The 26305-nt window shown below is 43.5% G+C and overlaps 1 protein-coding gene across 1 annotated transcript in view; it reads right to left on the bottom strand.

The window, feature by feature from the left end:
• The window catches only part of GLTP (glycolipid transfer protein), a 94887-nt gene that overhangs the window by 26927 nt on the left and 41655 nt on the right, over positions 1 to 26305 (bottom strand). The window lies entirely within an intron of this gene.

Raw genomic sequence — 26305 nt, 5'->3', positions numbered from 1 at the left:
GTCCAGCGGTGTCTCACGGTCGCTGCTCTGGTTTTTGTACCTGCTGCAGCCAGTAAAAATCATGACTACAGTACACATCAGTGCTGCAACCAATCACTAAGCTCAGTGGCACTGCCTCCCAATGACCAGTTACCAATGCGAGACATGTAACTAACACAGAACAGTAAAACTGAACTTTGCCTAACAGGTTCACAGCTGCAGCTCTCACAGCTCTGCTGCATTGTAACGATATTACTACCCTGTCTGAGATGGAAGCTCAGAGGAACCTGCGGATGTGTCTGGTATAATCACACACAGCTCTGCAGTGAGATCAATGTTACATATCACACTGGTAACTCTCCCTTCATGAATAAGCTCTGGAGGCAGATCAGTGTTTGGCCCATATCCTGGAAACAGCTCATTTACATATAAGAAAAATGTCGATTTCTCTGGAGTACATCAGATCGTAGATATCAAGGTATCATTATATTCAGCTTCCTATGACCTACATGCCCATATAGATGGCTTAGGAGGGGTGATCCTACTGACAGATTCAATTTAAAGGTAAGGTAAAGTGAAACCTGCAGAGGCAAACATCACAAGGAAATGCATAGCTTTAGTCTGAGCTGGTTTCATCAGCCATTAGTTTCTAGGCTTCCAACCCCCTTGGCTGCTTTCACACCCCTAATCTTTACCGTGATATTTGAGACAAAGTCTTGACGTCCCACAACAGTGGAAAAATACCTAGTGAGCCGAGTCACAAAGTGCAGCCGTCGGCACCTGAATAAATAATGAGACGAATCCTAATTTCTGCAGCTTCGGGTCAGAATGGAATGGCCTACGGTATCAAATTTATTTCATTATTTTTGTGGCGTCTGTAACAAAAGATAGTTACTTGATCAGGCATCTCCACAAAGAGAAAGGCTGATGGGCATCAAGTGACCGGTTTGCTTGGCTTGCTTATCGCAGCCTGATAATCTGTACCTCGCAGACACTTGATGCAGATGTAATCGTTTTATGTCATCGGTTAACCTGTCACACAAGTGCATGCACAATAACCTACTCCGATACACACATGGCAGTACCTGGAAATCTGTTCTAGCAAATCTCAATTAGGAAAGTGCACTGGTGTTTAGAGACTTAAGAAATGGCAGTTCAGATAGCTCTTAAATATATCAGTTTTTGGAAGAGAGGGCCATTATTACAACTGTTACCAGCTTTCCTAGAGTACTGAATGGTGGCCAAACAGGGACAAGAAATAGAATATTAAAAAAGTGTCCAAAGTTTTGGGTAATTAATGTTTCTACTCCCCCTTGTCATCCAGTTTGTATGGGTTATGCAGAAAAGTTTTATTAGAAGACAATAATATATATATATATATATATATATATATATATATATATATATATATATATATATATATATATATATATATATTCGACACACACACGAAAACAAGCTCATAACGGTTTGTAGGGTAACACTTCACTATCTCCACAAGAGATATTTACAGTAACAAAACGAGGAGCTTGACGCAAAGTTAGGAAAACATAGTCGCCAATGCACGTTTTGCGGTTCTCTGGAGACCCCCGAGGAAGCGAGATCTAAACACGTGATACGCGAGTTGGGAACCATGTTTTTGTAGTAACTTTGCAGACTGCAGAATACTATGGGTAATGAGTAAGAGGACTTGCCATATAACTATGAACTGGCACATGTATGTTTGTGCATATGCTTTGACCACTGTTTATTACTTAGGAGTTTGTATATTCACATTTTTTGTACACATTAACAATGTTATGTTGCTAACATTCTGGATTTTGTCTACCAAGTCATTTTGATCTCTTATAAAAAATTAAAAAGAAAAACCTTGTTTTAAGTGATACGTATATCGGAATCATGATCTTTATCTACATTTTTTTTCTACATTTGAAAAGTCACAGAGAAATGTATCTGCAAAGGATCACATGCTTTATAGATGAGGATCCCCGACACCAGAGCACTCGCATAACTCCGTGTAAATGAGACAGTTGTATTGGAATAGGGCTTGAGAGATTAGCTGGTGACAGGCACAGGTTGACTTTGAGAGTAAACCCTTGTAATGAATCTAGAAGATGCCCATGAAGGAGTCATTAGAAAACATAAAAAGTAAAAGTAAACTGTTGATATAACTAACAAATGATTCAAGAAATCTTGTTGTGAACCAGTTCATACAATACGAAAAACTCAAGACATATGCAATTGTATCCTAGTGTAAGTAGTGCTGCATGAGAGCCGAGTGCTTCAGGCTGTGTGAAACTCTCCTAAAACCCAGACACAGTCAAGGCAAATTGGACATAATCTACTATAATTGTCTAATGGTACCTTCACACAACGATTTTGTTAACGATATCGTTGCTTTTTATGACGTAGCAACGATATCGTTAACTAAATCGTTATGCGTGACAGCGACCAACGATCAGGCCCCTGCTGGGAGATCGTTGGTCGCTGGGGAATGATCAGGACCTTTTTTGGTCGCTGATCACCCGCTGTCATCGCTGAATCGGCGTGTGTGACGCCGATCCAGCGATGTGTTCATGATGTCACCGCTGTGCTCTGCTTTACAGCCGGCCGGCGATGACAGTGCGGGAAGCTGACGCCGGGGGACGTGACAGACATCGGAATGTGAGTGAGTATGTACTGGTTTTTTTTTTAACTTTTACAATGGTAACCAGGGTAAATATCGGGTTACTAAGCGCGGCCCTGCGCTTAGTAACCCATATTTACCCTGGTTACCCAGGGACTTTGGCATCGTTGAAGACAGTTTCAACGATGCCGAAGTCTTTTCCCTGATCGTTGGTCGCTGGAGAGAGCTGTCTGTGTGACAGCTCCCCAGCGACCACACAACGACTTACCAACGATCACGGCCAGGTCGTATCGCTGGTCGTGATCGTTGGTGTAACGGTACCTTAAGGGTCACTTCCGTCTGTCTGTCTGTCACGGATATTCATTGGTCGCGGCCTCTGTCTGTCATGGAAATCCAAGTCGCTGATTGGTCATGGATGTTTTGCCACGACCAATCAGCGACAGGCACAGTCCGGCAGAAAAATGGCTGCTCCTTCCTCCCCGCAGTCAGTGCCCGCTCCGTACTCACACAGTGTTAATGGCAGCATTGACCATGGTGTAACGCACTCGGTTAACGCTGCTATTAACCCTGTGTGACCAACATTTTACTATTCATGCTGCCTATGCTGCATCAATAGTAAAAAGACACAAAAACGCACAGAGAGGTAAAAAATACTCTGTTGTAAAAAAGTCACAGTAAATAAGCAAGTGTGTTGTGAATTCTGTGGCTGAATTCACTCCTGTGGTCACAAGTGGTACTGCAGCTTCTGAGCTTCCTCCCTCAGGTGTTCTGGTGAGCTCGTTGGCTGCTTTGTTATTTAACTCCACCTGATTCTGTCTTCCTTGCTCCTTGTCAATGTTCCAGTGTTGGACCTGAGCTTCTGGATCTTTCCTGTGGCCTGCTGCTCTGCTTAGATAAGTGCTTCTTTGCTTTTGTTGCTACTTTTTCTGTCCAGCTTGTCTATTCGTTTTTGCTGGAAGCTCTGAGACACAAAGGGTGCACCGCCGTGCCGTTAGTTTGGCACGGTGGGTCTTTTTGCCCCCTTTGCGTGGTTTTTTGCTTTAGGGTTTTTTGTAGACTGCAAAGTTCTCTTTGCTATCCTCGCTCTATCTAGAATATCGGGCCTCACTTTGCTGAATCTATTTCATCCCTACGTTTGTCTTTTCATCTTGCTAACAGTCATTATATGTGGGGGGCTGCCTTTTCCTTTGGGGTATTTCTCTGAGGCAAGGCAGGCTTGTTTTTCTATCTTCAGGCTAGTCATCTCCTCAGGCTGTGCCGAGTTGCATAGGTAGTGACAGGCGCAATCCACAGCTGCCTTTAGTTGTGTTTAGGATAGGTTCAGGTATTGCGGTCTACAGAGATTCCACGTCTCAGAGCTCGTTCTATTGTTTTTGGGTTATTGTCAGATCACTGTATGTGCTCTGATTGCTGGCACACTGTGTCACTGGATTGCCAACATAACAGTACAAGGAGCCAACCTAATGATTCTCAATAGAGGGAAAAAAGAAGTTCTGACATCATTTTTTTTTCTCAGCTCTGTGTTCAGTCTTTTTTTTCCCCTAGACATTTGGGTGTTTCAGGACACAGGTGTGGACATGGATATTCAGGGTCTGTGCTCTTCAATGGATAATCTCGTTACAAATGTACAAAGGATTCAAGATACTATTGATCAGAAATCTATCTTAGAACCAAGAATTCCTATTCCTGATTTGTTTTTTGGTGATAGAACTAAGTTTCTTAATTTCAAAAATAATTGTAAGCTATTTCTGGCCTTGAAACCTCATTCTTCTGGTAATCCTATTCAACAGGTTTTGATTATTATTTCTTTTTTGCGCGGCGACCCTCAGGACTGGGCATTTTCTCTTGCACCAGGAGACCCTGCATTGAGTAATGTCAATGCGTTTTTCCTGGCGCTCGGATTGCTTTACGATGAGCCTAATTCAGTGGATCAGGCTGAGAAAAATTTGCTGGCTTTGTGCCAGGGTCAGGATGATATAGAAGTATATTGTCAGAAATTTAGGAAGTGGTCAGTACTCACTCTGTGGAATGAATCTGCGCTGGCAGCTTTGTTCAGAAAGGGTCTCTCTGAGGCTCTTAAGGATGTCATGGTGGGTTTTCCTATGCCTGCTGGTTTGAATGAGTCTATGTCTTTGGCCATTCAGATCGGTCGACGCTTGCGCGAGCGTAAATCTGTGCACCATTTGGCGGTATTGTCTAAGATTAAACCTGAGCCTATGCAGTGCGATAGGACTATGACCAGAGTTGAACGGCAAGAACACAGACGTCTGAATGGTCTGTGTTTCTACTGTGGTGATTCTACTCATGCTATTTCTGATTGTCCTAAGCGCACTAAGCGGTTCTATAGGTCTGCCGTCATTGGTACTGTACAATCCAAATTCCTTCTGTCCATTACCTTGATATGCTCTTTGTCATCGTATTCTGTCATGGCGTTTGTGGATTCAGGCGCTGCCCTGAATCTGATGGATTTGGATTATGCTAAACGTTGTGGGTTTTTCTTGGAGCCTTTGCGGTGTCCTATTCCGTTGAGAGGAATTGATGCTACACCTTTGGCCAAGAATAAACCTCAGCACTGGACCCAGCTGACCATGTGCATGGCTCCTGCACATCAGGAAGTTATTCGCTTTCTGGTGATACATAATCTGCATGATGTGGTCGTGTTGGGGTTGCCATGGCTGCAAACCCATAATCCAGTATTGGATTGGAACTCTATGTCGGTATCCAGCTGGGGTTGTCAGGGGGTACATGGTGATGTTCCATTTTTGTCTATTTCGTCATCCACTCCTGAGGTCCCAGAGTTCTTGTCTGATTATCAGGATGTATTTGAAGAGCCCAAGTCCGATGCCCTACCTCCGCATAGGGATTGTGATTGTGCTATCAATTTGATTCCTGGTAGTAAATTCCCTAAAGGTCGATTATTTAATTTATCCGTGCCTGAACACGCCGCTATGCGCAGTTATGTGAAGGAATCCCTGGAGAAGGGACATATTCGCCCATCATCATCACCACTGGGAGCAGGGTTCTTTTTTGTGGCCAAGAAGGATGGTTCGCTGAGACCATGTATTGATTACCGCCTTCTTAATAAGATCACTGTTAAATTTCAGTATCCCTTGCCATTGTTATCTGACTTGTTTGCTCGGATTAAGGGGGCTAGTTGGTTCACTAAGATAGATCTTCGTGGTGCGTATAATCTGGTGAGAATCAGGCAAGGAGATGAATGGAAAACTGCATTTAATACGCCCGAGGGTCATTTTGAGTATCTAGTGATGCCGTTCGGACTTGCCAATGCTCCATCTGTGTTTCAGTCTTTTATGCATGACATCTTCCGTGAGTATCTGGATAAATTCCTGATTGTTTACTTGGATGACATTTTGATCTTCTCAGATGATTGGGACTCTCATGTGAAGCAGGTCAGAATGGTTTTCCAGGTCCTGCGTGCTAATTCTTTGTTTGTGAAGGGATCAAAGTGTCTCTTCGGTGTGCAGAAAGTTTCATTTTTGGGGTTCATCTTTTCCCCTTCTACTATCGAGATGATCCGGTTAAGGTCCAAGCCATCCAGGATTGGACTCAGCCGACATCTCTGAAAAGTCTGCAAAAATTCCTGGGCTTTGCTAATTTTTATCGTCGCTTCATCTGTAATTTTTCTAGCATTGCCAAACCATTGACCGATTTGACCAAGAAGGGTGCTGATTTGGTTAATTGGTCTTCTGCTGCTGTGGAAGCTTTTCAGGAGTTGAAGCATCGTTTTTGTTCTGCCCCTGTGTTGTGTCAACCAGATGTTTCTCTTCCGTTCCAGGTCGAGGTTGATGCTTCTGAGATTGGAGCAGGGGCGGTTTTGTCACAGAGAGGTTCTGGTTGCTCAGTGTTGAAACCATGTGCTTTCTTTTCCAGGAAGTTTTCGGCTGCTGAGCGTAATTATGATGTGAGCAACCGAGAGTTGCTGGCCATGAAGTGGGCATTCGAGGAATGGCGTCATTGGCTTGAAGGAGCTAAGCATCGCGTGGTGGTATTGACTGATCATAAGAACCTTACTTATCTCGAGTCTGCCAAGCGCTTGAATCCTAGACAGGCCCGTTGGTCGTTATTTTTTGCCGCTTCGATTTTGTGATTTCGTACCTTCCGGGCTCGAAAAATGTGAAGGCGGATGCTCTGTCTAGGAGTTTTGTGCCTGACTCTCCGGGTTCATCTGAGCCGGCGAGTATCCTCAAGGAAGGAGTCATTGTGTCTGCCATCTCCCCTGATTTGCGGCGAGTGTTGCAAAAATTTCAGGCGAATAAACCTGATCGTTGTCCGGCGGAGAAACTGTTCGTCCCTGATAGGTGGACTACTAAAGTTATCTCTGAACTTCATTGTTCGGTGTTGGCTGGTCATCCTGGAATATTTGGTACCAGAGAGTTAGTGGCTAGATCCTTCTGGTGGCCATCTCTGTCACGGGATGTACGTACTTTTGTGCAGTCCTGTGGGATTTGTGCTAGGGCTAAGCCCTGCTGTTCACGTGCCAGTGGGTTGCTTTTGCCCTTGCCGGTCCCAAAGAGGCCTTGGACACATATTTCGATGGATTTCATTTCTGACCTTCCCGTTTCTCAAAAGATGTCAGTCATTTGGGTGGTCTGATCGCTTTTCTAAAATGGTCCATCTGGTGCCCTTGGTTAAATTGCCTTCCTCCTCTGATTTGGTGCCTTTGTTCTTCCAGCATGTGGTTCGTTTGCATGGCATTCCTGAGAATATTGTTTCTGACAGAGGTTCCCAGTTTGTTTCGAGGTTTTGGCGAGCCTTTTGTGGTAGGATGGGCATTGACCTGTCTTTTTCCTCGGCTTTCCATCCTCAGACTAATGGCCAGACCGAACGAACCAATCAGACCTTGGAGACATATCTGAGATGTTTTGTTTCTGCAGACTAGGATGATTGGGTGTCCTTTTTGCCGTTGGCTGAGTTCGCCCTTAATAATCGGGCCAGCTCGGCTACCTTGGTCTCTCCATTTTTCTGCAATTCTCTGTTCCATCCTCGTTTCTCTTCAGGACAGGTTGAGTCTTCGGACTGTCCTGGTGTGGATTCTGTGGTGGACAGGTTGCAGCAGATCTGGACTCAGGTAGTGGACAATTTGACCTTGTCCCAGGAGAAGGCTCAACTTTTCGCTAATCGCAGACGCCGTGTGGGTCCCCGACTTCGTGTTGGGGGATCTGGTTTGGTTATCTTCTCGTCATATTCCTATGAAGGTTTCCTCTCCTAAATTTAAACCTCGTTTTATTGGTCCGTATAGGATTTCTGAGGTTCTCAATCCTGTGTCTTTTCGTCTGACCCTCCCAGACTCCTTTTCCATACATAATGTATTCCATAGGTCGTTGTTGCGGAGATACGTGGCACCTATGGTTCCATCTGTTGAGCCTCCTGCCCCGGTTTTGTTGGAGGGGGAATTGGAGTATATTGTGGAGAAAATTTTGGATTCTCGTGTTTCTAGACGGAAACTCCAGTATCTGGTTAAATGGAAGGGTTATGCTCAGGAAGATAATTCCTGCGTTTTTGCCTCTGATGTCCATGCTCCAGATCTTGTTCGTGCCTTTCATGTGGCTCATCCTGGTCGGCCTGGGGGCTCTGGTGAGGGTTTGGTGACCCCTCCTCAAGGGGGGGGTACTGTTGTGAATTCTGTGGCTGAATTCACTCTTGTGGTCACAAGTGGTACTGCAGCTTCTGAGCTTCCTCCCTCAGGTGTTCTGGTGAGCTCGTTGGCTGCTTTGTTATTTAACTCCACCTGATTCTGTCTTACTTGCACCTTGTCAATGTTCCAGTGTTGGACCTGAGCTTCTGGATCTTTCCTGTGGCCTGCTGCTCTGCTTAGATAAGTGCTTCTTTGCTTTTGTTGCTACTTTTTCTGTCCAGCTTGTCTATTCGTTTTTGCTGGAAGCTCTGAGACACAAAGGGTGCACCGCCGTGCCGTTAGTTCGGCACGGTGGGTCTTTTTGCCCCCTTTGCGTGGTTTTTTGCTTTAGGGTTTTTTGTAGACTGCAAAGTTCTCTTTGCTATCCTCGCTCTATCTAGAATATCGGGCCTCACTTTGCTGAATCTATTTCATCCCTACGTTTGTCTTTTCATCTTGCTAACAGTTATTATATGTGGGGGGCTGCCTTTTCCTTTGGGGTATTTCTCTGAGGCAAGGCAGGCTTGTTTTTCCATCTTCAGGCTAGTCAGCTCCTCAGGCTGTGCCGAGTTGCATAGGTAGTGACAGGCGCAATCCACAGCTGCCTTTAGTTGTGTTTAGGATAGGTTCAGGTATTGCGGTCTACAGAGATTCCACGTCTCAGAGCTCGTTCTATTGTTTTTGGGTTATTGTCAGATCACTGTATGTGCTCTGATTGCTGGCACACTGTGTCACTGGATTGCCAACATAACACAAGTGCTAGTCAAAAAATGAAGAAAAAAAAAAAACACAGGGTATTTAGTTAATACTTTTTTTTGCAAAAAAATGTATGTTAAGCTGCTCCACCAATCGCCAAGGTATACCCATAATAGAGCAGTCCTATCTAATGTATATAATCCCTATCTGATGTATCCAAAAACCTGATCATCTGTATAGTACCTGTACCTGTATACCTTGGCGATTGGTGGAGCAGCGTAACATACATTTTTTTGTAAAACAAAGTATTAACTAAATACCCTGTATTTTTTTAATTTTTTGACTAGCACTTGCTTATTTACTGTGACTTTTTTTTACAACAGAGTATTTTTGACCTCTCTGTGTGTTTTTGGGTCTTCAAGTTCTTTGGTGGTGTGGACAGGTTCCTACAGACTTGTTCACTATGCAAGTAGCCCATGTGTTTTTGGATCAATAGTAAAAAGATCTAATGTTAAAAATAATAATAATAAAAAAAAAAAATAGTTATACACTCACCGTCTGTCGGATCAGGAACAGGCCTTTCCCGCTCCTCGCGATGACCCGGTGACCGCTCCATGCATTGTGGTCTCGCAAGATGATGATGTGCGGTCTCGTGAGACCGCTACGTCATCATCTCGCGAGACCCCAATGCACTCTTCAGACCGGAGCGCGCGAGGAGCGTTGGTAACCGCTTCGATCCGGGGACCAACGGAGGGTGAGTATATAACAATTTTTATTTTAATTCTTTTTTTTTTTTTATTTTAACAGGGATATGGTGCCCACATAGCTATATACTGCGTGGTCTGTATTATATACTACTACGTGGCTGTGCAATGTACTGCGCGGGCTGTGCAATACACTGCGCGGGCTGTGCAATACACTGCGCGGGCTGTGCAATACACTGCGCGGGCTGTGCAATACACTGCGCGGGCTGTGCAATACACTGCGCGGGCTGTGCAATACACTGCGCGGGCTGTGCAATACACTGCGCGGGCTGTGCAATACACTGCGCGGGCTGTGCAATACACTGCGTGGCCTGTGTTATACACTACGTGCGTGGTACTGTGCGGGCTGTGCTGTATACTACGTGGCTGGGCAATTTGCTACGTGGCTGGGCAATTTGCTACGTGGCTGGGCAATTTGCTACGTGGCTGGGCAATTTGCTACGTGGCTGGGCAATTTGCTACGTGGCTGGGCAATTTACTACGTGGGCTGTGCAATATACTACATGGACATGCATATTCTAGAACTAGATGGTGGCCCGATTCTAACGCATCGGGTATTCTAGAGTATGCATGTCCACGTATTATATTGCCCAGCCACATAGTATACAGCGCAGAGCCACGTAGTATATTGCCCAGCCACGTAGTATACAGCATAGAGCCACGTAGTATATTGCGCAGCCACGTAGTATATTGCAGAGCGAGGTAGTATATTGTCCAGCCACGTAGTATATTGCACAGCGACGTAGTATATTGCACAGCCTTGTAGTATACAGCACAGAGCCACGTAGTATATTGCCCAGTGACGTACTATATTACCGAGCCATGTATGTCACAGGTTAAAAAAAATAAAAAATAAACATACTCACCTAACGATCCGAGGGCCCCTTGTAGTGTAACATACTCACCATTCTTGTTGCTGCTCCTCAGCGTCCCGTCTCTCCGCCTCCTGAGATCCTGTGCAGATGGGCGCGCGGCTGCCGCCATCTTGCGTTCCCAGGATGCTTTGCGAAATTACCCATATGACTTAGCGGTCTCGCGAGATCGCTAGGTCTTATGGGTAATTTTGCAAAGCATCGCTGGGAAAGGAAGATGGCGGCAGGCGCGAGCGGTTCAGCGGACAACGGAGGGTGAGTATAGCAGGTTTTTTTTTTTATATTATTTTTAACATTACTTTCTTTTACTATTGATGCCGCATAGGCAGCATCAATAGTAAAAGGTTGGGGACACAGGGTTAATAGCGGCGGTAACGGAATGCGTTACCGCCGGCATTAACCCTGTGCTAGCGGTGACCGGAGGGGAGTATGGAGCGTGCGGGGAGCAGAGCGCCGGCCACTGACTGCAGGGAGTACGGAGCGGCCATTTTCTTCTGGACTGTGCCCGTCTGATTGGTCGCCGCAAAACAGCCACGACCAATCAGCGACTTGGATTGCCATGATAGACAGAGGCCAGGACCAATGAATATCCGTGACAGAAGGACAGACTGGCAGACGGAAGTACCCCTTAGACAATTATGTATATAGATACCCGATGCGTTAGAATCGGGCCACCATCTAGTTTCACATGAAACTCTAAAGATGGGCCGGACAAAATTGATAGCACCCTCAAACTTATTATTTGGTTCCACACCCTTTGAAAGAAATAACCCATAACCTAGGACGCAAATCCAGCTTTCTGGGCACTATCTTGTGACCAAAAATCCTTTAGCAATCTTCAGATTTCATGATGACTTGCCAACAGTCAAGGCACCAATACACATCTTTGAACCTCCACCATATTTGACTGTAGGTTCTGTGATCTTTTCTTTGTAGGCTTCATTCTGTTTTGGTAAACCGTAGAATGATTTGCTTTATGAGAAAGCTCTATCTTGGTCTCGTCTATGCATAAGAGGCTTTACCATAAGGATTTTGGCTAACATACATTTTGGAAAACTGTAGTGTAGCGTTTTTTGGTCTGTGTCAGCAGTGGGGGTCTCCTGCCATAACATTTCATTTCATTCAAATTCAACGGATAGTTCATGCGGACAGTGATGTACCCTGAGCCTGCAGGACAGGTTTACATTTATTTGGAACTTGATTTGGGCTGCTTATCCACCATCTGGACTATCCTGCGTTGCAACCCTTCATCAATTTTTCTCTGTCGTCCATGTCCACGGAGATTAGCTACAGTGCTATGTATTATAAATTTCTTGATTATGTTGCGCACTGAGTACAAAGTAACATCAAGATCTCAAGAGATGGACTTTTAACCTTGAGATTGTGGATATTGTTCAACAATTTTGGTTCTCAAGTCCTCAGACAGTTCTCTTTGCATAGTGTGGGACACAGCCACAAAATGCAAAGATTGAGTTAACTTTAGTGATGAGCGAACATGCTCAGATAAGTCGTTATCCAATCATGCTCTGGTGCTGAGTGACTTCGACGTGTTTGAAAAATATGTTCGAGTCCCCGGACCATCATGTCTTGTGGCTGTTAGTCAGCCGTAACACATGCAGGAATTGCCTAACAAAGACAATCCCTGCATGTGTTTCGATTGTCGAACAGCCGCGAAACATGCAGCCGGGAGGACTCAAACATATTATTCGAGCACGCTGAAGACACTTACCTGTTACTGGCCACAGGTTTGAACAAGCATCACATGCTTGAAACCATGTTTACCCACAATTTTGAAAAGATTCCAACAATTTTGTCAGGCAGATGTTGAGGGTTCTGTGTGAAATTACGTTCAATTTGTCTCTTTTTCTCAGTTTTTTTGGGGGGTTGTTTTGGTATACACATGTGTATTTACATTGTGTGAATTGGAACAAGTGTAACTGCAATAATTTTCTGAGAGAAATACGGTACTTTATTTTCTGGAACAACTTCAAGGGCGCCAACACTTTCAGCCATGACTGTACAGATACAACAGAGGCACAATACGTGACTCATGGGACACCCGTATGTATGTATAGAATGATAAAGCTAGAATAGGGATGCAAAATGTCCATGTGTGTGGTGATTCGGCAGTAGGGCAAAGTTTTTTTGGAAGCTGAAAAATCTAACAGGTTTTCCATGTGTAATCTGCTTAGGAAACACTTTTTTGTAGTTTTGGATATAACAAACATTTTTTGCAAAAACTCAAACGTTAAATTTCTAAATTTGGCAGAACAAAAAAGGTGCAGAATCAAGCATCAACCATTAGTTAGGTCCAAAACAATAGGAGGAGTGGGCCTCGTAGACTATCCAGGCTTATTGAGTTGCACACTCCAATCATACAGGAAATTGTGTGAGGACGTTTAAACAAATTCAAGTAAGTTATTGTATGCAATTTCTATGGATGAAACATGTGTCACGGCTCACACCGTGCTCCCAACACTATGTCACGGATCCCAGCAGTATGTCAGGGATTCCGGGAGGATATCTTTATCGTCCCCACTGCTCACACCAATATGTCAAGAACAGGGGTTGATTAGTTGACCCTGGTTTCTCCTGAAGGGGACTTATATATATTTCACTTCCCAGTTCCGGTTTGGAACTTGCAGCTCTCTGGCGCCCCCCTTTACCCTCAGGTCAAACTAGGTACTGCACCTAGGGTATTTAGTCACTAGAAAGGCAGCCTGCTGTGTACTGGCTATTGGGCACACTGCAGCGAGGGCAATATAACTACTCCCACACAGGCGGAAACAATAATTATCAACGCCGCTGTCGCTGCAAAGATTCCCAATCGCACAGATCAAAGTATGCTGCCACCAGCTCCGATTAACGGGTCCAGAGGCAACCCAAATCAGCAGCGCAATTCACTTCAGAGGACGCACAGTCGTATAGAGTAGAAGAGACAAGCTAGCAATTAAATATTTTACTCCATGAAAACTTAGGCAGTGTTTACAATGTATGAAAAGATATTAGAAAGGAGACAATTCATATATACATTACAGATTACAAAATAAAATAAGGATTAAAATAAAAGATTACACTCACATTTTGCTTAAGTCATTGAGGGCTAACCATGCTGGTTGAGGATCCAGACATCACAATGCATGACAAAGGTTCTTCATGCTTTAAAGGGACTCTGTCACCTGAATTTGGCGGGACTGGTTTTGGGTCATATGGGCGGAGTTTTCAGGTGTTTGATTCACCCTTTCCTTACCCGCTGGCTGCATGCTGGCTGCAATATTGGATTGAAGTTCATTCTCTGTCCTCCATAGTACACGCCTGCGCAAAGCAATCTTGCCTTGTGCAGTCGTGTACTATGGAGGACAGAGAATGAACTTCAATCCAATATTGCAGCTAGCATGCAGCCAGCAGGTAAGGAAAGGGTGAATCAAACACCTGAAAACTCCGCCCATATGACCCAAAACCAGTCCCGTCAAATTCAGGTGACAGGTTCCCTTTAAGGTGCCAGGCAAGAATGAAAGCCGGGCTAAGTGTAGGAACCTATACCTCTGAGCATGTGACATCACTAAAGGGGCTGGTTAATGATATGCACTGATCTGATAGTTATTTACGTTTTTCCAAAATCTCAGACAAAGTCATTCCTGAGTGAGAGGGACCACGAGTGGCTTTACAGGATTGGTCACCTGCAGTTTAAAGCCACACCCTGATCACACACTAGGTTCAAGTTACCCAGTGCCGCTGCTCTAGGCTTTGCCATTGGATGGAGGAATGCAGAGGGAGGGGAAGGGGGGGGGGGGGTCGCAGCTGCATTGTGTGTGTGTAGAAAGCAATGTCCTTCTGAAACTAAACTCACAATAGGACATTTTTAGCATTATCGTGACAACATGGAAGATTTTTTTTTTCCACTCATTCATTGTCAAGAGTCAATGGAAAAGATAAAAATATCACATAGTTTCTCCATCAGTTTTAAATAATGGATGAAAAGAAAAAAAACAAAAATAAACCTAACACCACAGATGCAATACTGATGTAAACATTGAGACTGGGTCTAAAAATTTAGCCTAAAACTTGGCTTGCAAAAAGATGAGAAAAAAAAAAAAAGGTTACCGTGTATACTCGAGTATAAGCCGAGATTTTCAGCCCACTTTTTTGCGCTGAAAGTCCCCCTCTCGGCTTATACTCAAGTCATACCCAGGGGTCGTCAGGGGAGGGGGACCGGGGGCTGTCTAATTATACTTACTTGCTCCTGGCGCGGTCCCTGCAAGCCACTGCCTCTTCCAGCGCCGCAGCTTCTTCCTGTAGTAAGCGGTCACATGGTACCGCTCATTACAGTAATGAATATGCGGCTCCACCTCCCATAGAGGTGGAGCAACATATTCATTACTGTAATGAGCGGTAACGGTGACCGCTCACTACAGGAAGAACATGTGGCACCAGGGAACAGACGTACAGCGACGGCGTCAGGAACAGGTAAGTATGATGGGGGCAGTGCGTGATATTCACCTGCTCCTCATTTCACCGTCGGCGCCGCTGTGTCTTCCGCAGTGACGCTCAGGTCAGAGGGCGTGGTGACGCGATTAGTGCGCGCTGCCCTCATCCTGAACGTCGGCGCAGAGGATGGGAAGACACAGCGGCGGTCAGCAGTGGAACGGGAAAGGAGAGTACAGCAAGTGCCGGGGGCCTGATAGGTGAGTATGTAATTTTTTTAATCGCAGCAACAGCATATGGGGCAAATATCTGTATGGAGCAGATTATGTGGCTATGTGCAGCATTATATGGGGGCAAATATCTGTATGGGGCATCTTTTGTGGCCATGGGCAGCGTTATATGGGGGCAAATATCTGTATGGGGCATTTGTATGGGGCCATGTGCAGCAAGATATGGGGGCAAATATCTGTATGGGGCATCTTATGTGGCCATGTGCAGCATGATATGGGGGCAAATATCTGTATGGGGCCATGTGCAGCATTATATGGGGCAAATATCTGTATGGAGCATCTTATGGGGCCATGTGCAGCATTATATTGGTCAATTATCTGTATGGAGCATCTTATGGGGCCATGTGCAGCATTTTATGGGGCAAATATCTGTATGGAGCATCTTATGGGGCCATGTGCAGCATTATATTGGTCAATTATCTGTATGGAGCATCTTATGGGGCCATGTGCAGCATTAGATTGGTCAATTATCTGTATGGAGCATCTTATGGGGCCATAATCGACATTTGTGGAGCATTATACGGGGCAAATGTCCGTATGGAGCATCTTATGGGGTCATAATCAACATTTGTGCAGCATTATATGGGGCATATTTTAATATGGAGCATCTTAAGGAGCCCATCATAAACTGTATGGAGTATTAGATGGGGCTCCTGATTCAATATGGATATTCAAAAACACAACCTACTGATGTCTCAATTAATTTTACTTTTATTGGTATCCATTTTTATTTTTGAAATTTACCAGTAGCTGTTGCATTTCCCACCCTAGGCTTATACTCGAGTCATTAAGTTTTCCCAGTTTTTTGTGGCAAAATTAGGGGGTCGGCTTATACTCGGGTCAGCTTATACTCGAGTATATACGGTACCCATTATCCACAATTATACAAGACTCTTTAATAAACAATAAATTGAGCAGCACAGCGGCTCAGTGGTTAACACTGTCACTTTGCAGCGCTGGGGTCAAATCCCACCAAGGAACATCTGCAAGGAGTTTGCACGTTCTCCCAGTGTTTGTCAGGGATTCCTCTGGGTTCTCCAGTTTCCTCCCACACTCAAGGGGAATTTAGATAGTGAGCCCCAATAGGAACATTGATGATAATGTGTGTAAAGTGCTACAGAATATGATGGTGCTGTAAATGGAAAACAGAATTAAAAAAAAGAAAAAAAAGTCAACTAGAATTAACCCCTTTCCGACGCTGGGCGTAATCGTACGCCAACAACGGAATCCCTCCCTTTGATGTGGGCTCCGAGACCACATCTTTCCTGGCACATATCAGCTGTTTTGAACAGCTGACATGTGCCTTCAACAACCGTGGGTGGATCTCTCACAGTGGCATTAAACTCGTGCTTTCTGGAAGTGTTACGGAAATCCCGCCCATGGGTTGGCATGACAACCAGAGGTCTCCAGCAGACCTCTATGGCTGTCATAGCAAACGAGCATTTCTGCAACATACGGGGAATCTGATCATCACCTGTATGTAGCAGAGCCAAAGTAGTGCAAAGACTATTCAAGCATGCAAACAGTAAAAAAAAAAAAAAAAAAAAAAAACACAAGTTGAAAAAAAGGAAAAAAAATCTATATATTAGTACAGACCAAAAGTTTGGACATACCTTATTTTAAGATTTTTCTGTATTTTCATGACTATAAAAATTGTAAATTCACAATGAAGGCATCAAAACTATGAAGTAACATGTGGAATTATTTAACAAAAAAGTGTGAAACAACTGAAATTATATGTCTTATATTCTAAGTTCTTCAAAGTAGCCACCTTTTGCTTTGATGACTGCTTTACACACTCTTGACATTCTCTTGATGATCTTCAAGTGGTAGTCACAGGGAATGGTCTTCCAACAATTTTGAAGGAGTTCTCAGAGATGCTTAGCACTTGTTGGCCCTTTTACCTTCACTCTGCGGTCCAGCTCACCCCAAACCATTTCGATTGGGTTTAGGTCTGGTAACTCTGGAGGCCAGGTCATCTGGCATAGCACCCCATCACTCTCCTTCTTGGTCAAATAGCCTTTACACAGCCTGGAGGTGTGTTTGGGGTCATTGTCCTGTTGAAAAATAAATGATGGTCCAACTAAACGCAAACCGGATGGAATAGCATGCCGCTGCAAGATGCTGTGGTAGCCATGCTGGTTCAGTATGCCTTCAATTTTGACTAAATCCCCAACAGTGTCACCAGCAAAGCACCCCCACACCATCACACCTCCTCCTCCATGCTTCACGGTGGGAACCAGGTATGCAGAGTCCATCAGACCAAAGCACAGATTTCCACTGGTCTAATGTCCATTCCTTGTGTTCTTTAGCCCAAACAAGTCTCTTCTGCTTGTTGCCTGTCCTTAGCAGTGGTTTCCTAGCAGCAATTTTACCATGAAGGCTTGCTGCATAAAGTCTCCTCTTAACAGTTATTGTAGAGATGTGTCTGCTGCTAGAACGCTGTGTGGCATTGACCTCGTCTCTAATCTGAGCTGCTGTTAACCTGCAATTTCTGAGGCTGGTGACTCGGATAAACTTATCCTCAGAAGCAGAGGTGACTCTTGGTCTTCCTTTCCTGGGGCAGCCCTCATGTGAGCCAGTTTCTTTGTAGCGCTTGATGGTTTTTGCCACAGCAATTGGGGACACTTTCAAAGTTTTCCCAATTTTTCGGGCTGACTGACCTTCATTTCTTAAAGTAATGATGGCCACTCCTTTTTCTTTACTTAGCGGCTTTTTTCCTGCCATAATACAAATTCTAACAGTCTATTCAGTAGGACTATCAGCTGTGTATCCACCAGACTTCTGCACAACACAACTGATGGTCCCAACCCCATTTATAAGGCAAGAAATCCCACTTATTAAACCTGACAGGGCACACCTGTGAAGTGAAAACCATTCCCGGTGACTACCACTTGAAGCTCATCAAGAGAATGCCAAGAGTGTGCAAAGCAGTTATCAAAGCAAAAGGTGGCTACTTTGAAGAACTTAGAATATAAGACATAATTTCAGTTGTTTCACACTTTTTTGTCAAGTATATAATTCCACATGTGTTAGTTCATAGTTTTGATGCCTTCAGTGTGAATGTACAGTTTTCATAGTCATGAAAATACAGAAAAATCTTTAAATGAGAAGGTGTCCAAACTTTTGGTCTGTACTGTACGTACACATTATATATATACATATATATATATATATATATATATATATATATATATATATACACACATACATACATACATATATATATATATATATATATATATATATATATATATATATATATATATATATACATATATATACATATATATATATACATATATATACATATATACATATATATACATATATATATACATATATATATATATATATATATATATATATATATATACATACATATATATACATATACATACACACATACATATACATACACCCCCCTTTCGGCCCACTTAAAATAATAAAGAAAAAAATCAAATACCGTATACACATTTGGTATCGCCACTTTCAGAATCGCCCGATCAATAAAAAAAAAAAAAAAAAGAACTAAACTGATCACTAAATGGCGTAACGAAAAAAAAAAAAGTTATAAATGTCAGAATTCCTTTTTTTTTTTTTTTGGGTCATCGCTACATTGCAATAAAATACAATAAAGGACGATGAAAAGATTGTATCTACTCCAAAAAAGTCAGCTCGGCACGCAAAAAATAAGCCCTCACCCAGCCCCAGAACATGAAAAATGGAGATGCTACAGGTCTCGTAAAATGGCGCCTTTTTATTTAACCAAAGTTTGGATTTTTTTTTTTCACCATTTAAATAAAAAATAACCTAGATATGTTTGGTGTCCACGAACTTGTAATGACCTGGAGAATCATAATGGCAGGTCAGTTTTAGCATTTAGTGAACATGAAGAAAAAAACAAAAAAAACAAAACTGATTAACAACAAGTTGGAGGTGTAATAAAGACACCGGTACACCAACCCATATCTGGTTTACATTCACGTCTTATGGTGGGGCTGGGGGAGAAGCAAACATTGTTTTAACCTGGTTTAACTTAATCTAGACATCTCACAAATATACAAACAAAACGTTCGATCCCACATTTCATCAGTGCTGCTAAACCTCTCAAAGATCGCTCACACCACTGTATAAATCAGATGATTTTTTATCGGATAGCACTGGGACCAACGTTATCCAATGAGGCAGTGCTGATGACCATTTTTTTTTGTTCACTGCCATAATCGGTGTGTGAAAAAAAAAAAAATCACTCTGAAATCGGATGAGACTCAACCATGAGTCTATGATTGTGAGAAAAAAAAAAAAACACAACAGTGTAGCATCCAATTTTATGGATACATTACAATTGTGTATCATAGGATACTGTAAGTGGTTGTGTAAATGATGAATAGTTGCTTCTGTAAAAAAAAATGGATTGTATACGGATGACCAGTGAGAAAAAAATCCTTGCACTTTTCTGGGTGAAAATTGTATTTATTTCAAATACTTGTGTGACCCTAGCCCATCTCCAAGATCCTAGACCCAGACCACGTCACCAAGTGGGACTGAGAAATATTGGATTCTAGCCGTGTACACCAAGCATTATGTATTGTATTTGAGTCTACATACGCAGCCTCGACCACACTGCAGCTAAGAGCACAGTACTAGTTATGTATGTAGCTCCAACATATTGTACAAATAGATCATTTCAATTGTAGGAAAAAAGAAAAATCTCTGATCTCAAAATCTGTATTGTTCAAATACAAAGAACCCTACAAAACAGCGAAGTCTTAGTTACATCAGGGAGGAATCTGTTTCTGTTGGCGGCTTGTAGGCGTTGTCGAAGAGGATTGGTCATTATTTGCCCACATACCAATATCTCACTTGGCCACATCAATGAACAAGCCTTCAGGTTGAGTTGACCTCTTTCAGCTCTATTGTTCTACTGAATAATGTATTTAACAGAGAATATTCCAAGAATCACTCATCTTTGGATAAACACATTTAATCCTTTTTCTTGATACCCCTGGAAATAATAAAAAAAAATTCCTTATGATCGCTGGTGGGAACATCTCTCATCTGGCATTAGACACTATGTTCATGATGAACAGTAACTTTATTCTAATTGTATGGACTGGCTTTTTGTTTTTGTAATTTAACAAAATCCGTTTAGATTGTGTTTAAGTCTGTATTCCAAATTATAAAAACATTACATATTTCTCGAAGCATGCTCAAAATTGTGTTTGAATGACAGCCCTGTAAGCTGTATAAGGGTCAACTCCCTGGCGGAAGCAGGAGACCCTTTAGAGAATATTTAATACAAGTATTAGGGCATCATCGGATGAATAAGCCATAAGTGATGATTGAGTATACTCGTTGCTCGGAGATTTAGTTTTTGTTGACGTAGCTGCATCATTTGCGGCTGCTAGACAGCCTGAATACATGTGGGGATTGCCTGGTTGCTAGGGAATCCCCACATGTATTCAAGCTGGCTAGCAGCCGTAAATTATGCAGCTGCGGCGACAAAAACTAAATCTCCGAGCTCTAACAAATACTCGGAGGTCACCCGAGCAGGCTCAGGAAAACCCAAGCAACGAGTATAGTCGCTCATCACTAGTAATAATCGGAACCACCACCTCTCCTCAAGTATAACAGAAAATTATTCCATTTCAATTTTGAGAACTAAACATTAAAAAAAAAAAAATTACGGATATATTCAAATTTGTAAACCATTAGTAAAAGGACTTAGAAGAGAATGTGTAGTTCAAAGTGCGAGCTCTCGAGAGGCTATAGAGGGATGTGGGATCCCTGAAGGTCAGACCCAACTGTTGCAAGGAAATCCATTAGGGACACCGGCTCTATAAATTTAATATGTTAGTTAATAAAATAATCAATCTGTTGCAACAGATTTATAAAAGAAAAAAAAAAAAAGACACATACTGGAGATCTGACGAGCCACCCCCATATGATTTATATTGCCATGTTGCTCTACATAATCCATACATTTACTTATGCAATCTGTTCCTCGCCGACTGACAAATATTAATGCAGTTGTCAGTCAAGCAGAGATGGGCCTAGGTGAGGAATGGCGCAAGGAATGCAGAGGATAGGAAGTGCTTTGATACTCCCAGAGCACTTAAACCTCATTTTTTCCCGGAATTAAAATAGTGTTTTGTTTATTTTTTTATAGTCAGCGACCAACAGATTAGTTATCTCTCAAGATAAAAATGACACTACCATATACTTTTTTTTAAAATTACTATTATTATTATAATGAATAATTGATCATTCCAACTTTTTAATAAGATTTAGTACATAACAGACAGAGGTAATTATTAAGAATTTGGCTACCATGGATAGCCATTGGCACCCCGCAATCAGTTCGGGGTGAAACGGCAACATAGGTTATGTACACCAAAATATACTTGACAAATAAATCCAAAATGTAAACAAACAAAAACCACAAACAAAAATAAACCTCTTCCAATTAACCTATCTTAATAGAGATTATCATTTCTTTTACTGCTACTAGTGTGATGAGAATATAAAGGGCCGGGACGCCGAACTTAAAGAAGCCCTCATCCCTCCCATCAAAATTGTTATCTTCTTAATATATTGCAGTCACCATATTATATAGCACTGTGTACGAACAATTGCAAATTCTGCCCAGTTCTGTTTTCCATTAGGTATATGACATCACATGATTAAATCTGACTAGCTCGATCCTTCTAAGCTATGTGTAGAAACAGGTCAATGTTCCATGTATGAGGCATAAGTCACTGCAAAGTCCCTGGCAGGGGAAAGAAAGAGGGAGCAGCTGGGTCAGGAGTTGAAGACAGGAATGATAAATGCGGGGACAAGAGACTTCCTGTTTCTACATAGAGCGGAGAAAAGAGAATTATCTAAACAAAAATGTAAAGTAAGCAATTGTAAGTACACAGTGCTATGTAATAGGGGAGTGTGGAAGGTCGGCTCACTTCGCTGCTCCTTGAGGTAGACAAAGGCACACGTGGGGTTAAAGTCTCTGGGTGGTTTACTGTATCATAAACCAAAAACCCAAAATGGTAACAGAAAAACAGCCTGTCTGGCTCAAAAGAAAATAAACAGTTCATACACAGTCCTGCCCAGTACTTCTTGGACCACGCATATGGCAGCTCTCACAGGAGCTTCACAATGGAGACTTCCTGCTTCCACACAACACAGACAGGGAAAAAAAATGGCTGCACCCTTGAGGTGGAGATATGGTGATTAGGCATCCTGCCCATCTCTTTACCTACTCACCTAAAAACCTGCCCATAACATGGCTACTTAACTCCTTCAGCACATATCATGCTGAAAAGAAACTTATGGGTTTCGAGGTCACGGAGGAAAGCAATCTCCAGTCACACACAGTGCCAGTGACCCTGTCACAGGAGGAGGAGTGCTTCTTTAACCCCTTCCCGACCCATGACGCCACGTAGGCGTCATGAAAGTCGGTGCCAATCCGACCCATGACGCCTATGTGGCGTCATGGAAAGATCGCGTCCCTGCAGATCCGGTGAAAGGGTTAACTCCCATTTCACCCGATCTGCAGGGACAGGGGGAGTGGTAGTTTAGCCCAGGGGGGGTGGCTTCACCCCCTCGTGGCTACGATCGCTCTGATTGGCTGTTGAAAGTGAAACTGCCAATAAGAGCGATTTGTAATATTTCACCTATTATAACGGGTGAAATATTACAATCCAGCCATGGCCGATGCTGCAATATCATCGGCCATGGCTGGAAATACTAATGTGCCCCCACCCCACCCCACCGATCGCCCCCCCCAGCCCCCCGATCTGGCCGGTACACTGCTCCGGCTCCCCTCCATCCAGTGCTCCGCTCCCCCCGTGCTCCAATCACCCCCCCGTGCTCCAATCACCCCCCCTGAATTCCGATCCACCCCCCCGTGCTCTGTTCCACCCCCCCGTGCTCCGTTCCAGCCCCCCCGTGCTCCGATTCCCCCCCCCCGTGCTCCGATCCCCTCCCCCCGTGGTGCCCCCCATCCACCCCATCATATTTACCGATCCTGCCGGGGTCCCGTCCGTCTTCTCCCTGGGCGCCGCCATCTTCCAAAATGGCGGGCGCATGCGCAGTCCGGCAGATTCGTTCCAAAGTGCATTTTGATCACTGAGATATAATCTATCTCAGTGATCAAAATAAAAAAAAATAATAAATGACCCCCCCCCCGTTTGTCACTCCCATAGGTAGGGACAATAAAAAAATAAAGACATTTTTTTTTTTCCACCAATGTTAGAATAGGGTTAGGGCTAGGGTTAGGGCTAGGGTTAGGGCTAGGGTTTCGGTATGTGCACACGTATTCTGGTCCTCTGCGGATTTTTCCGCTGCGGATTTGATAAATCCGCAGTGCTAAACCGCTGCGGTTTTATGGCGGATTTACCGCGTTTTTTTCTGCGCATTTCACTGCGGTTTTACAATTGCGATTTTCTATTTGAGCAGTTGTAAAACCGCTGCGGAATACGCACAAAGAAGTGACATGCTGCGGAATGTAAACCGCTGCGTTTCCGTGCAGTTTTTCCGCAGCATGTGTACAGCGATTTTTGTTTCCCATAGGTCTACATTGAACTGTAAACTCATGGGAAACTGCTGCGGATCTGCAGCGTTTTCCGCAGTGTGCACATACCTTTAGAATTAGGCTATGTGCACACGGTGCGGATTTGGCTGCGGATTGGCCGCTGCGGATTCGCAGCAGTATTCCATCAGGTTTACAGTACCATGTAAACATATGAAAAACAAAATCCGCTGTGCCCATGGTGCAGAAAATACCGCGCGGAAACGCTGCGTTGTATTTTCCTCAGCATGTCAATTCTTTGTGCTGATTCCGCCGCGTTTTACACCTGTTCCTCAATAGGAATCCGCATGTGAAATCCGCACAAAAAACACTGGAAATCCGCGGAAAATCCGCAGGTAAAACGCAGTGCCTTTTACCCGCGGATTTTTCAAAAATGATGCTGAAAAATCTCACAGGAATCCGCAACGTGGGCACGTAGCCTTAGGGTTAGGGTTGGAATTAGGGTTGTGGTTAGGGTTGTGATTAGGGTTATGGCTACAGTTGGGATTAGAGTTAGGGGTGTGTTGGGGTTAGTGTTGGAGGTAGAATTGAGGGGTTTCCACTGTTTAGGCACATCAGGGGTCTCCAAACGCAACATGGCGCCACCATTGATTCCAGCCAATCTCGTATTCAAAAAGTCAAATGGTGCTCCCTCACTTCCGAGCCCTGACGTGTGCCCAAACAGTGGTTTACCCCCACATATGGGGTATCAGTGTACTCAGGATAAACTGCGCAACAATTACTGGGGTCCAATTTCTCCTGTTACCCTTGTGAATCTAAAAGAAATGCTTGCTAAAACATCATTTTTGAGGAAAGAAAAATTATTTTTTATTTTCACGGCTCTGCATTGTAAACGTCTGTGAAGCACTTGGGGGTTCAAAGTGCTCACCACATATCTAGATAAGTTCCTTGGGGGATCTAGTTTCTAAAATGTGGTCACTTGTGGGGGGTTTCTACTGTTTAGGCACACCAGGGGCTCTGCAAACACAACGTGACGCCCGCAGACCATTTCATCAAAGTCTGCATTTCAAAAGTCACTACTTCCCTTCTGAGCCCCGACGTGTGCCCAAACAGTGGTTTACCCCCACACATGGGGTATCAGCGTACTCAGGAGAAACTGGACAACAACTATTGGGGTCCAATTTCTCCTGTTACCCTTGGGAAAATAAAAAATTCTGGGCTAAATAATTATTTTTGAGAAAAGAAAACGTATTTATTATTTTCACGGCTCTGCATTATAAACTTCTATGAAGCACTTGGGGGTTCAAAGTGCTCACCACACATCTAGATAAGTTCCTTTCGGGGTCTAGTTTCCAAAATGGGGTCACTTGTGGGGGGTTTCTACTGTTAAGCCACATCAGGGGCTCTGCAAACGCAACGTGACGCCCACAGAGCATTCCATCAAAGTCTGCATTTCAAAACGTCACTACTTCACTTCCGAGCCCCGGCATGTGCCCAAACAGTGATTTACCCCCACATATGGGGTATCAGCGTACTCAGGAGAAACTGGACAACAACTTTTGGGGTCAAATTTCTCCTGTTACCCTTGGGAAAATAAAAAATTGCAGGCTAAAAGATCATTTTTGAGAAAATAATTTTTTTATTTTATTTTCATGGCTCTGCGTTATAAACTTCTGTGAAGCACTTGGGGGTTCAAAGTCCTCACCACACATCTAGATTAGTTCCTTTGGGGGTCTAGTTTCCAAAATGGGGTCATTTCTGGGGGATCTCCAATGTTTAGGCACACAGGGGCTCTCCAAACGTGACATGGTGTCCGCTAATGATTGGAGCTAATTTTCCATTTAAAAAGCCAAATGGCGTGCCATCCCTTCCGAGCCCTGCCGTGCGCCCAAACAGGTGTTTACCCCCACATATGGGGTATCAGCGTACTCAGGACAAACTGGACAACAATATTTGGGGTCCAATTTCTCCTATTATCCTTGGCAAAATAGGAAATTCCAGGCTAAAAAATCATTTTTGAGGAAAGAAAAGTTATTTTTTATTTTCATGGCTCTGCGTTATAAACTTCTGTGAAGCACCTGGGGGTTTAAAGTGCTCAATATGCATCTAGATAAGTTCCTTGGGGGGTCTAGTTTCCAAAATGGGGTCACTTGTGGGGGAGCTCCAATGTTTAGGCACACAGGGGCTCTCCAAACGCGACATGGTGTCCGCTAACAATTGGAGCTAATTTTCCATTCAAAAAGTCAAATGGCGCGCCTTCCCTTCCGAGCCCTGCCGAGTGCCCAAACAGTGGTTTACCCCCACATATGAGGTATCGGCGTACTCGGGAGAAATTGCCCAACAAATTTTATGATCCATTTTATCCTACTGCCCATGTGAAAATGAAAAAATTGAGGCGAAAAGAATTTTTTTGTGAAAAAAAAAGTACTTTTTCATTTTTACGGATCAATTTGTGAAGCACCTGGGGGTTCAAAGTGCTCACTATGCA

The sequence above is a fragment of the Ranitomeya imitator genome, chromosome 1 (assembly GCF_032444005.1).
Source record: "Ranitomeya imitator isolate aRanImi1 chromosome 1, aRanImi1.pri, whole genome shotgun sequence".
NCBI lineage: Eukaryota > Metazoa > Chordata > Amphibia > Anura > Dendrobatidae > Ranitomeya > Ranitomeya imitator.
The sequence above is the reverse complement of the archived record's forward strand: the minus strand, read 5'-3'. Positions and strand labels throughout refer to the sequence as shown.